Consider the following 8,944-nt stretch of genomic DNA (forward strand, 5'->3'; position numbering starts at 1 on the left):
CGGAGTGCGGGGGGGGAGGACACCGGACCCCCCCCCCCCGCCCAAGGACACCGCAACCCCCCGGGGGAACCGGGAGCACCGCGGCCGGCCGGAGGGCTGCAGAGCATCGCAAGGGCCGGGGCGAAGCGCAGCCTCCCGGAGGCACGGCGGCGGCCGACCGGGGATGGGGGGGCGGGGGGGGAGAGCACGGGGGGGTGACGGCGACCGGGTGCGAGGCGTGCCGGTGCCCCCGCTGCTCGCGGCCCCCGCGGCGCTCCGCGGCGTTGCACGGCGGCCACGCACCGCCGCTGCGAGCCGTGCACCGGGAGGGGAGGAGGGGAACGGGGGCGGGGGGGGGGGCTAGGGGCGGGGGGGGCGGCGCGAGGCACCGCTGCGGAACGGCAAGTTACTTCCCGCACCGGAGGGAGGTGGGGGGGGGGGGGGAGCGGAGGAGATGCCCGCCGCCGCCGCACGTGCCCCGGCGCCCGGGGCCGCTTTGTCCGCGCCGCTCGGCTCGGCTCCGCCCGCCCCCGCGCGGCGGCCCGCCGGTGAATGACAGCCTACCTGCCCGCCAATCTTCATCACACTGACACCGGCCTGACAGCGCGGCCGCCGCTCGCCGCCGGCCCGGCCCCGCCGCCGCGCCGCGCCGCCCCCGCCCCGCCGCCCCGCCCCGCCGCGCCCCGCCCCCCGCCGCGCCGAGCCCCGCCCCCGCCCCGCCCCCGGCAGGCCACGCCCCTCTCGCTAGGCCACGCCCCTCGCTAGGCCACGCCCCCCGAAGCCACGCCCCCTCTCCTCGCCACGCGCCCCCCCCCCCCCCCCCCCGCAGCCCCGCCCCCCCCCCCGCGGTCCCCCCTCACGGGAGTTCCCGTCCCTGCCCGTGCGTTGGCCCCGGGTTCCTCACGCGAGGCCCCGCAGCCCCCGCGCCCAGCCCTGAACCAAAACCGGTGGGTTTTGCCCCAAAGCAAGCAATAGCCTGGCTATTTGGCTCTAGGCTCGTCGCAACGGCCCGGCACGGCCCCACATTACCCCGAAGACGGCACCGGGGCGCCGCGGGGCCCCGAAGGCCCGCAGGAGGCAGGAGCCAGGCCCCGCCGGCCGCAGCCTCCCCGGGGAGCGCCCGGCACAGTCTGGGGGCGCCAGCTGTGGGGCCAGCTGCGGGGAACCCAAAGCTAGCGGAGCGCAGGGGTCAGCGAGGGGCCGGCTGCGCACCCTGCGCCCCGCGCGACACCCACGGGACATCAGCCGTCACGAGCTCTTCCCGAAGCGCCGCGTGCCGCTGCGACGGCTGCCACCCCAGCGCGCATCCCCCTCGCCCCGCTCACCGTGGGTACGGCCGTGCGGGCGCTGGGGCCGTGATTTATAACCAGTTCGTGCTGTTCTGGGCCCGGAATACAACGGAGACCTCCGCGCGCTGCGTAAATCAGAGCTGGATGCTCTTCCCGCCCTCATTGCTATTCCGCGAGAGCCATCCACGACGAGGAGCCATAAAGCTGTCTTCAGTCCTCCCTTGTTTCAGCCAGATTCAGGGCCAGGCGAAAAATATTTCGGTCTTTGGAGACCCTGATTTGAGCGGGATAGATGCGCAGGGGAGGACATAAAGCACTCGTTAGGTATCAGAGGGCTGCAGGATCACCACGCTCGTGTCTTATTTTGCCAGACAGAGATGAAAAGCAGGCACAAAATGGATGCGTAGCAAAGGCAATTAAAGCCATCCCGCATTTTCGGCATCATGCCTGTCCTCCCACCCCTGTGGTCCTCCAGACCCCCCCTCCTCCCCAGCAGCTCCCCTCTGTGCATCTCTTAAGCCCCTTCACCGACTGCCCAATATTTCAGGGTTATTTGCTGCTCCTGACACGTTTCTTCTGATGCCATCAGCAACTCACCACGAGCATCCCACGGGGGTGCAGAGGGTTTGGTTTTATTTTGCTGAGCTACAGCAACCTCCAGGAACGTGGCCAGGCCTAGATTTCTCCTCTGCAAATGCAAAAGCCACATCTTCCCCGGAGAGTTTTGCCGGAGGTTAATTATCATCCCTGCTAAAAACCCCGCCTGATTTCCCATTTGAATTGGCTTAGCTTCAACCTCCAGCCACTGGGTCTTGCCGTGTTTTTTGCCCGTAAATCAAATGGCGCCTGTGCTCAAACTTTTAATTTTTTTCCCTAAGAAAGCGCCTCTCTGCTGTACCAGGTCACCCCTGATCTTGTTGTCAGTGGGACCCACAGATTTGCCTGGTGAGAACAGGGATATGCAGCAGCATCCCTGCCGGGATGTCAAGCTGGGTAGCACCCCGCTTCTCCCTGCTGCTCCAGCATCTCTCCAGCTCTCAGCCCAGATCTTTTCTCCTCCACCCAAATTTCCATCAGCTTTTTATCAAATACACCCAGAGGCACCTTCCCCGCCACAGGCTGATGCTGCTGCTACTGGAAAAGGAGCCCAAACCCCCTGAAACACAAAACCCTTGATCAAATGCCTTATTCCCCATCCCCATCCCACACCAGGGGGTGGAAACCTCCCTGAAATTAAACCCTCTTTTGACACCCTAAGTGGGGAGGTTGTGCCATGTACCCGCACTGAGGCTGTGTTTTGTGCACTTGAAGCTGTAAATATGCAATTAGAGCAAACTAATCAGCACTTATTCGAGCACACCAAGTTCCTTCTGCAAAGTGGCAAGAGTACTTGGAGCAAGTTTACTAAAATATTAAACATTTGGCAAGAGCAGTGACATAGATAACTTGTAATATTTACATTTTTACATAACTGGCTTCAGGAGAAAACAAATTACACCAAGTATAGCATTTTACTCTCAGTCATTTGACTACTCCGCCATAAATAATTCAATTCTCTCTCCAAGATTACATTAGGGCTGGTGTTGAATTTCTCAAAGAAAACTGTGACAGGATGCTATGGGAAATGAATGCGTACGGCTCTCTGCTGAAACCTTCTGAAATATATATAAGAGAAAAGCAGGGTAAATTATTAAACAATAGATGTTAAAAACAACACGAGTTTTGATGATGAGCCCGGTAATGTGTGGCAGGGGGGTAAGGAGACACGAGAGCATCCCCAAATTGCAAGCTTGCTTCCTGAGCACAGGGGCAAGCCAAGCTGCTTGCGAGATAAAGGATGCTCAAAAACCCATTCATAAGTAAAAGGATGCTCTGAAGGGAGCCCGACGGAGAGCGCAGCCCCCACTGCACAGCAGGTGCTGCTCCCAGCTCCCTGCCCGTGTGCTGCCCGCCTCCCAGCTCCCCGGGTTTGTGCTGGGTTTCTGAGATGCAGGCGTTCAGGACACACACACTTTCCCACATCTCTCCAAACTCTCTCCAGTTATGTGTTTCACGAAAAGGGGGAAAAAAATCATCGCTGTCTGGTGCAGCCTTAAAACCAACGTGCTGCCAGGAACACGGACAGAACCGATTCTTGTACAGCGCTATCCAAGTTGAAATGAAGGGATTCCCCAACTTTCACCTGTTTTCAGACCTCAGCTCATGGAGGATTTTTGTTAAGACTGATCTCCCTCCGTTTGCGATACTTAAGCTCCCCGCTGAATAAGCACTCATCTTAACTACGTTATCTTTATCTCCGTTCATGATTTTCCTGGGAATATGGGGAGAGTAAACCAAAAAGATTTACAGCACCAACGCAGCAGCATTGTTTGCTGCAGAAAAACAAACCACGAGAAGCCGCGGTGCATTTTAAATAGCCTCCTAACGGAACATACGGCTGCTCCAACCTGACAGCTACTAATAGATAAGTGCACGGGGGATAGAAGGAAGAGCTTTATCAATAACCCCTAGGCACAAGGAAGAGGAATGGCTTCAAACGGCCGCCGTGCCTGCTCCTGCACCAGCCGGCCGGGGGTTAATGATGTCTCGTCAAGCTGGGAAAGCACTTTGGGGTCCTTCCGGATGAAAGTGCTGGATAAATGGCAGGCGAGATCATTTTTATTAGAAAATCCCCACTGCCAACTTGCTCCTTTTTAATGTTTAATTTCAAGCCGTAATAAAGTCTCGCTGCTCCTTCGGGGTCTCCTGGCTGCCTGGCCGCGGTTCCCCTCCACGCAACGCCACAGCCAGCTTTGCATTGCCGCAGCCTGGCAGATTTTAGCTCAGCCTGAGGGTTTTTTTGGCTGTGTTTCAGGGTCCCTCCCCGCCTCGGCTGGGTTTGGCCCGTGGCGGGAGCTCACCGCCACCCGCGTCCCTCTGCACCGGGGCAGCGATGCGGTGCGGCGCGAGAGATGCACTGGTCACAACTCCTTAAAGATGCAAATTGAGAAGCAGCCATCATAGCAAGAGACTTCTGTTAATTCTCAACTGAGTATGCAGATTTCAGTGCTGACTTTTGCTAGGCTTATTTGTTTTATTTAGCAATAAATTTAATACAGGCTCCCTGAAGCAAAGAGACAGATGGACTATAAACTTTGAATTTTGAGTAGCTTTACATCCTTAGGTTAGTATCATTTTTGATCTCTCCTGAAATTATATCCACAAAAGTTTGCAGGGATTGGAATCTGCTTTTTTACAGCCCCCCCCAGCCCCCTGTGACCATGCACCTTCGCACCGGAATAATGAGTGGCCACTTGATGAGCCACCTTCTAATTTTTTGCACAGGTTACGCAAAAGTATGCTAAATACCACCTAAATGCTGCATACCTTGGCTGCTGGAGTTATCCCAGAGACTCACAGATGGATCTGAGAAAACCAAAGCACCACGTGTTTCCTCTGGGTCCAAGTGCGAAACCCCCGGGCTGAAACAAAATGATGTGCTTGGAGAACATGGGGAAGCCAGTGTGTGTTTTTGGAAGGAGTCACAGTGTGGCAAAAACGATTTATTTACTTTTTCTTGATGGTTGTTTTGCCATCCATCAGCAATACAATCGCAGGTAGGAGGGGAGGAGAAATGCCTGCTGTCCCCAAGAAGTGGGTGACCTCCATCCTTGGGTAGCCCATGCGTGGTGGGACACGGCTATGAGCTGGCCAAGCACCGTGTCACTGCTTTGAACCCGAGGGTTGTGAAAAGCCAGGATTTAATTTTGGGAGATAGAAGGTACAGCCAAAGTGCCTGGTCGCTGGCTGACAAACCAGGTGGAAAGCACGGTGTTGCAAATGGACCCCAACAAGCAGACGTCACCTAATGCCAAACTGCGATTGAATTACTATGGATTAACATATTACAGGTGCATTAAAGTCTAATGAGTGGCCCATGATTAATGCTGTTATGAGGAATACTAAAAGAACTAATGATGATGAGCCACTTCAAGTTAAATGTGGGGAGTTTCAGGTGTTGATGGTTCCACCGTCTCGTGCTTGCGGGAACAGCCCGGCTAAGGCAAGGGGGTCTGGGAGCAAGGACGGAAGGAGGGACCACATTTCTGCTCTCTGCTTGGCGGGAATCAGCAACGCAAACATCTGGTGATGTGCTTCAGTGCTGTGGGGAATGCCACGTCTGAGGAAGCTCATTCTGGTTTGTAAGGCTCCCTAGAATTTTAGCTCTTCTTTTCTTGTGGAGGAAAACCTCCAAAAACAAAATAGCCCTGGATTAAAAGAATACCACTGGGGTACTACAGAAAGAGAATACCAGAGATTGATTATCAAATCAACAATAATTAACAAAAATCAGTAACAATTAATAAACAAATCAGTGGCAACTGTAGAGCCCCAAAACACCTGCTTCTGCATCCAGAGAAGAGCCCCAGGTTTGCAGGGCCACTGCCGAGGCAGCTCATCCCATGCTGATGTCTGAATGCTGACTGACTGAGGCTTTCTCTTCTCCCCCCTTCATCCTTGGACAGTGCCCTGGCTGAGGTTTAGCTGGAAAAAAAGGGACGCCAGAAAGAGGTTTGGGTCCAAGCTCAGATTTTGGTTAATTTCAGGGGAAATTATCACCCAGGGTGGGAGAGACGACATCTAAGCGTGCCCAGAGACTTTCTTGCTCAGGGCTTTTTAGGGAAATGATCCTTCAGCTGCTTTAACTTCAGTGCACAAAGTATCAGGAAGCTCTTTTGTGTATGGATGTGTGCTTGAAAAGCAACTGACTGCACGGAGTTCAGTTTGAATCAAGTATAAATAGTCAACAAAGGCACAAGGTGGCCAAATTCCTCCCTCCTGGGACTTTTCAGGCCATCGTGAGAGATGACAGGACACCCCGTCCTCCTCCATCCACCTTCTGGGTTCAGGTTGGGCACGCATGCAACCCAACCGCAGGAACCACTTTCTGTCCCATAAACCAGGACATTTTGGGGCTTTTAGACACATTTTCTCTAGATGGGATCAGATTTTTATTTAAAAAGTGACTTCATATCCCATTTTATTATTTCTGAGCATTGCAGGATTTGTTCTATTTGAAGTCTTACATCCTCATTTCCTGTCACTGCTATTAAAATTGATTTCCGCCATGAGCAGGAGAAAGATAATACGAAACGGGTTCCTGCGAGAGAGAGCTGTATCCCCACCGGAGCCATTATGAACTCTCCTATATTATTTTAACTTTCTTTCATTAGTGATTCTCTTTGGAAAAGGGCAGCTCATCCCTCGGTTGAGACGTGTTGTCCACAAAGTCGGAGAAACGCGAGGGGAGCATGGGGCAGGGATTTAAATAGCTCTTGTTCACCGCCCCGGGGTATTTATAGACGTAACCAGATCCCCACCGCCTCCGCGGTGCTCCCGGCTCCCCGGGGCCACCCGCCGCATCCTCCCCACCTCCCCAGCACCTGTCCCACATTGTGCTCAGCACCTGCTGCAACCAACACCCTCCAGCACACCCTTTGTCCATCTCCTAAACCGGTCTGACTCCCCGTTCACACTGCGATAAGCTGGCCTACGGGTGAGCATCCTCGCCATCAGTCCTTCCACCACCAGAGACCTCTCTGCCTCCAGAGGCGTTGCAGAACCAGAGGCTGCCATCACTTGCAGCATCACACATCAGCTCCTAAATACGCCAAGCTCACCCCTAAAATACATAAAGCACCGTCCCGGCCTGAAGCATCAGTCCCCGCTCCCTCTGCGGCACGCCTGGCTTGGGGCAGCCTCCACCAGGTTCATGCAAATGGGGTTTTGCATTTCACGGCACTGACGTGCTTCCCATCACGCCGGTGATCCCCGGCCACCACCCCCAGCCCCGGCGGAGCCACCCAAAGGGGCGCTGGCACCCACTCCCATCCAGCAGCATCCCCATCCAAGGGCTTAAACGCCTTCACCAGAGAGTAATTTAACGCCATCCCCAGCTTAAGCTCCATATCTACCGGGCGTGAAATTAGTTCCAGCAAGCCGCAAATTTGCTGCTAATAAAAATATTTAGCAATTCACCAGTCTTTAAATCAGGAGCAGGATATTTTCTTACTTGCATCAATGCTTGTTTCTCACAACTCTAATATTTGATAACCCAGCCCAAATTGTGGGGCTGGAGCTGTAAAACTGCAAGTTTTATGACAGTGCAAGGAGTTTTAAATCAATTCCTTCAGCTCTGCTCGCTCCACGGCATTGAGGCTAGAGGAAACCATTCAATCGCCTTGTCCGACCTCTTGTATTTCACAGGCTGTTAAGTCTCACCCAGGTACAGGTAATTTGGGTTGGATGACGGCATTTTGCTCCTCTGGAGATGGAGGCCCCGTCATGCCAGGGATGAAGTGGGGTGGGATATTCCCACCAAAAAATTCATGTTCTGGGGCAAAAAGCAGTGTAGAACCACGCTGGCCCACATGGGAAGAGGTTTTCATGTATTTCGTATTTCACACTCACTTGGACGAAGTTTTGGGGGTGAAAAACCTTTGGCAGGCATCCCCGAGTGCTATGTAGGATGCAGCAGGATGCTGCTCACTCTGCAGCCGATCAGTATCACGGATTTGCAGTTATCACCCCCAAAAGAGACCCACTTGATTCAAACCTGCCCTATATCCCAGCAAATAATTTTTGTGTGTTTTCCAAATGAGCTTTGATCCAGCTGATCCTGCCTTGTAGTCTCTGAAGGAAGGTGACCTCTGCACCCTCCCGGACTGGTGTTTAATTAGCCTGAGTGCTGGAAAATTGCATTTCTCTGCAAAGCTCCATTTGACCCAACCAAGCAGCTGCTCACAGGACCGCTTCATGCCTTTGCTGAAGCGCCACGACCCCACATTTCCTTCAAGAAAATCCACCTGTGGCGATGAAACCGCCTTCCCCAGTCTGTGAATGAACTATTGCCTGTTTCCAAATTCATAATAATTATATTTATATAATTATTCAATAATATACTATTTACACAATAGCAACCGTAATGGAGAATTATTTTGTTCCCCTCGCCACCAGGCTTTGCTGGACTGTAAGCATCCTGCGTCGGACTCCAGCAGACCTTCTTTATTTACTGCATCAAGTGCTGCATCGCTGGAGAGCCTAATGAGTAAATGCTTCGTGTTACTTTGATTACTGGTAAGAAATACGCTGGGCCAGGAATCCATCAGTCCTGTACGTCAGCAGTGCCTGGCGTGCCAGGATTTCCCCGGGTTGGCGTGTCCTGCCTGGTGCAAGGGTTTGGATGCAAAGCCAAAACCCGTCCCCACGCAAAAACAGCCACACGTATCACGTGTCACCCAGGGAACTCCTCGATTTCTGCTACTTCTGCGTCTTTTTTAACCCAGATTCACACTCAGCACCGCTTTTCCCCCTTTCCCTGTTCAGTTTTTCAGGGCAGCCCGACCCTGACGCGAGCAGGCAGCGAGGCTAAGCCCCGGCGGGTAAAACCCGGGGAAAAAAAATCTCATTGCAGGGCAGCAGCGAGTCCTCCTGGGGCTGTAAACCCGAGCCCTGCGCTCAGCCCAGCGAGCGGCCCCCCGAGCGAGGCCGGCTGGGCCCGGAGCCCCCCGGCGGCCGCCGGGGCTCGGCCACCGGCACCCGGCTGCAGCCCGGCCCCGGCCGCGCGGGAAAACCCCGGCCGCGCCCCGCCGCGCAGCCAATGGCAAGCGTCGGCAGAGCGGCGGGCGGTGCCGATT

The 8,944-nt window shown here is 54.6% G+C and overlaps 1 protein-coding gene across 10 annotated transcripts in view; it reads right to left on the minus strand.

Moving 5' to 3' along the window:
• PKNOX2 (PBX/knotted 1 homeobox 2) overlaps window positions 1-1,791 on the minus strand; it is an 88,140-nt gene extending 86,349 nt beyond the window's left edge. For 7 of the 10 annotated variants that reach the window (XM_083808231.1, XM_083808230.1, XM_083808227.1 and 4 more), the window contains exon 1: window positions 544-642. The gene's annotated coding sequence lies outside the window, so the exon portion shown is untranslated. Of the gene's footprint in view, window positions 1-543; window positions 654-1,304 lie in introns of those variants that run through there. The other 3 variants (XM_083808223.1, XM_083808224.1, XM_083808222.1) reach the window with 3 other exon arrangements.
• Between the last annotated feature and the right edge of the window lie 7,153 nt (window positions 1,792-8,944).

The sequence above is a fragment of the Anser anser genome (assembly GCF_964211835.1).
Source record: "Anser anser genome assembly, chromosome: 22".
NCBI lineage: Eukaryota > Metazoa > Chordata > Aves > Anseriformes > Anatidae > Anser > Anser anser.